Source organism: Ambystoma mexicanum, chromosome 14 (genome assembly GCF_040938575.1).
Source record: "Ambystoma mexicanum isolate Mex_15411 chromosome 14, UKY_AmexF1_1, whole genome shotgun sequence".
In the NCBI taxonomy this organism is placed as follows: Eukaryota; Metazoa; Chordata; class Amphibia; order Caudata; family Ambystomatidae; genus Ambystoma; species Ambystoma mexicanum.
This window is the reverse complement of record NC_090940.1, coordinates 484,772,369-484,777,127: the sequence shown is the minus strand read 5'-3', so window position 1 is coordinate 484,777,127 and position 4,759 is coordinate 484,772,369.

Here is a 4,759-nt window from a genome sequence, read left to right as displayed (position 1 = left end):
ATGGTTAGTGGTCCTGCTTCATCTTTCACCCATGTTAAAATTGTGGCATTTGTTTTTGCTATTCTTCAGGGCATACTTTATCTGTATTGTTTATCACATCTATGGATGCAGACACTACTGCCTCTGCTCTGCATCCCATTACTCTGTCCATCCATTCCCCCGAGGAGAACACTTTTCCAGTTATTTGCAATTGTGGCCTGTTAAAGCAATAACGTATCGATTTTCCCTGGGCAGCCCTGCATGTTAATATCTCATGACCCACTGTGTGGACCTCTCCTTGATTTGGACTTGTTAGGGCATATTTTAGCACCTTGCTTGGAGGTACTTTATCTATCAGACGTGCTTCAACATTATCCATCATGGGTTTCTCCTTTATGTACTTATCTACACATGGGAAGTCTGCTGGTGTCATATTTTTATTATGGTGGATTGTCCTTCAAACTGTCTTCTTGTCAGGTACAGTGCAAGATGTACCAAGCAATGTGCTATGGATTCAGGTACTTATTGGGGTATGAATACTCTAGAGGCTAGCATGGCATATGGGATAAGTGGACACTCCTGTCCCCTGCACACCTATAGTAATGTCTGTAAAGGCAATCAGTCTTATAATACTGACAAAATATTAGAAGTATTGATAGTGGTTATTAATAAATATATTTGTTAGGCATACTGTTCCTGAAATAAAAAATCTTGTTTTAATTAATGTTAATCACACTAACACTTATATTTCAAACTGTAACATTTCAAACATAAAAATATTTCAATGCATTTCAGGAAATTCCCTTCTTCAGGAGCTAGTTAATCTTTCTTCCATGGGTTCCCAAAAAATATCTAAAGGATAAATTAGAATATATTCATGAGGATTTCTAATATTCATGTATTAAATCTGTGTACACCATTGTTTACTTTTTATCTGCAATCAAATAATGTTTCACCTGGCTATATATACTATGCCATGTGCCAGCTTCAGGTAGGTTTTCAATAATCACAGTGTGTGGGTCTTTACTGTCCACTCCTTATAAAAGAAGTCATGTATAGTCATATAACATCATGTGAGATATTCTCCTTAAATTCACTGTGTTCATCTACATTACAATTGGGTTCTGCAAACTTGCTTACCTATTCTGAAGTGTTTCCAACATTTAACATCCCGGATGATGAGTATGAAACAACATGTACATTTGGATCCCAGACAGGCAAATGCCATACTGCCAGACTCACTAATCAGAACGTTGACTCTACCGAATTACACATGATGAATTGGGAATAGTTACCCTAGTGGGACCATTTATTAATATCTTGAGACCTTTAAAAAAAAAAAGAACACCAAATTATATTTAGATATATTACCCGTAAATATAATCAAAACAAATATTGAAAATGGTCACATGTGACAACACATTTATAAATGGTATCATGTTGATAGAGCAATTATATATTTAATTGAACTGGGTTCATTTTAAAGAGACCCGCAACTTTGCAGAACATTGTTATGGCTCATGATGTCATCAATAAACAACAAATATGATTACATCATCACGTTTTAACATCATGAACATGACGCGATATAAAAAGCGGCCATTTTGGACCGTGCATGCACCAAAACCAGCACAGAAACCAAATTAAATGAACACTGCTGAATATCCAGGGGGTAAGTAAACCTTGTTTTTACCAAATTAGGACTCAAATTCAGCAATCCTGTATGGAATGTAGATGAGATAAGAAGAATTACTAACCTTCGACCTAAAATACTTTTTCCTTATTAGATTAACTTTTTAAATGGACACAGAAGACTCTAACGTACTGTGATCACCGGATTGTTCTTACAACCTCACCATTAAGAAGTGGATCTTGAAAGGCATTCACACACATGTGAGTGGGCTGCATATCTTTCTTTCATTTTTTAGCTTTTTCCATAATGGTTTTTGAGATTTTAAAACACATTTGTGTATACCTACCTCCACAGGGACATGCCTGAAACGAAAAATTAAGGAATTCACACCACAAAGTACTAAGAGTACCCCTGTATTTATCCTGATGTGTAACCAAGCTGTATATTTTCTTATGCTTTGCACCCTGATACCCTTGGGTCTGGTGCGCAATACAAATAATCAAACAAACAAACAGTGAACTTAAGGAGAATATTTCACATGATTTTATATGACTATGCATTACTTCTGTTATAGGGAGTGGACATTCTTGAAAACCTACTTGAAGCTGGCACATGGCGTAATCTAGCCAGGTGAAAAAGTATTGGATTTCATGTAAAATTTGACAATTGTGTATACAGTTTGAAAACGTGAATGTTAGAAATCCTTATGAATATATTCTAATTTATCCTCTAGATATTTTTGGGAAAGTCATGGAAGAAAGATTAATCATCTCCCGAAGAAGGCACTCTCACAAAAGGTGTTGAGCTATTTTCATGTTTGAATTGTTACAGTGTGAAATATAAGTCTTACTGTGATTAAGATTCATTTAAAAGATTTTTGATTTCATGAACATCATACCTAAAGATTGTATTTAATATAACCACCATCAATACTGCACATCAATATTGTCAGTATTATAATATTGGTTGCCTTTATAGACAGCACTGTAGTTGTGCAGGGGACTGGAGTGTCCATTAACATAGGATACTGTTATTTTAACGGCTTACTTGTTTCAGAGCCGTATATTTCTCCACAGCACCCTCAAATTCCTGAAAACACTCCGAAAAGATCATCTTGAATTTAACCCAAACAAAGGTGTGAAGCTCAACCATTGGTTAACATATGGGATAAGTGAGCAGACAAAGCAGCTCTCACTTGATTTCTCTCTTCCCAACCTTTTCCATTGACCTATAGCAATAATTTCTATCAATATTTAGAAGCACCTCTTCATATAATATCGATCGTCTGCAGTACTACTTATAGTACTTCCTTTCATCTTAATTGGGTAGAATACCATTTGCTGCTGTAACTGGGAAATTGCTAGCCCTGTTATTTCTTCTCTAACATTATACACTAGGGCCATATTTACAGTACTAACATTAATCAACTGTGCTGTGAGGCAGTATAGGAAATAGAGACAGCAAGAAGAGAAAAAGAAAACAATAATCATAATAGCTATAGTGTCGATTGTAACTGTTCCTTGGGGCGTATGTTTTGGAGAATGTGGAGGTAATCTCTAACATGGGGATAAGGGAACACTTTTACAGGTTACTTATTACTGTGGAATAGTGAGTGTGGTGAGCTGTATATTTATATCAACAGTAATAATGATACATTTTTTTCGTTGTGTTTACATGATGTTAAAAAAAAGAGAAAAACTAATTAAAAAAATATGCTCTCAAATAATAGTCTCTTAAATCTTCCAGAAATATATTCTCAAGGTACACCTTTCAAAGCAAGAGTTCAATAAAATTGCTTAGGTAACTCCTCTGTTGCAAAATACTGTTCAACAACGTATCCAGGGACATTTTTTTTATAACAAATCCCCTTGCAATCTTTTAAAGCAATCCTTTCAAGGCTCTGTTCCTTCTCAGTCAGAACTATGTGCAGCTCTAGCTCTGTCCCATGGCGTAGGCTCTCAATCCTCTTCTCCCTCTGGCTCCTGGTAGCTGAGCAGGGGGCAGCACCCTTATATGGCTTTACATCAGTAATGTAGACCCACAGTTTATGATCCTGCAATTTTACTGATGTAGGGTTACAATAGGTCATGGCATGGGGACCAGTGAACCTGGGATGGTGCCACTTAGGTACATGGTTAGAGCAAAGCACAAGGTCCCCAGGGAACAGTTGGAGAGGAGGGATAATGGTGGCAGGATCCAATTTTGTTTTGTCATCTTCTGTGTGTTTTGGGATACTCCCTGTATTTCATTCACCTGTTGAGAAATGAATGAGAGACATTTGGTTATACACATCAAATAATCATGCAATTCATCCCCTAAAACAGTCACAGCGCTATGGGCCTCTGTCTGTACTCTTTTGGGAGGGGTAATGGGTGTGTGCATTCTGTGACCGGTCACCAGCTCATGAGTCAGGTGATGACCTGAGCCTTGGTGATTGCGTAGGGTAAAAAGAGCCAGCGGAAGGCAGTATAGACAATCCTTATGAATCCCTATGCAGGGCATTGTGCAATCTTGCTATGCAGTCCTTCAGGAGGCTGTTGAGGTGCTCCACAATGCCATTTGCTTGCAGGTGATAGGCTGAACAGAGCTTATGTCTTATGTCCAGTAGGGGCATGATCTAGCAAAATAAGGTCAATTATTGGATCTTAGCACCTTGCACACTTCCCATCAAGGGAACACTTGTTTACGAGGAATTTTGCGGCTGACATGGCATCTGGGTGGGTACATGGTCCAGCTTTCAACTATCTAGATAAGGGGCACACCACCAAAATTACATATTTCTATCCCCTGAATTTCTGGACCCTATCAATATAATTAACATGCAGGTGTCTGAATGAACCAGTTGGGCGTGTATTGTTCTGCTCAGTGTCCTCAGTCCTCAGCCTCAGTGTATGTATATTTCTGGCAGGTTGCACAGTTAATGACAAAGTTGCCCATGTGTTTGTGCAAATTGGGCACAATCCACTCAATGAAATCTGTACTGCAATGCACTCTTTGGAGACATGTATTGGATAGTGCAACTGTTCTAATGCTGCTTTGAGTAATTCTAGTGGCATTACAGGCTTTCCTGTGTTTCCCTGTCACCACAGAAGATTCATGGGGCACAATGAACAGCCCATCCTTTTCCATAATTTCTGCTCCTTTGGT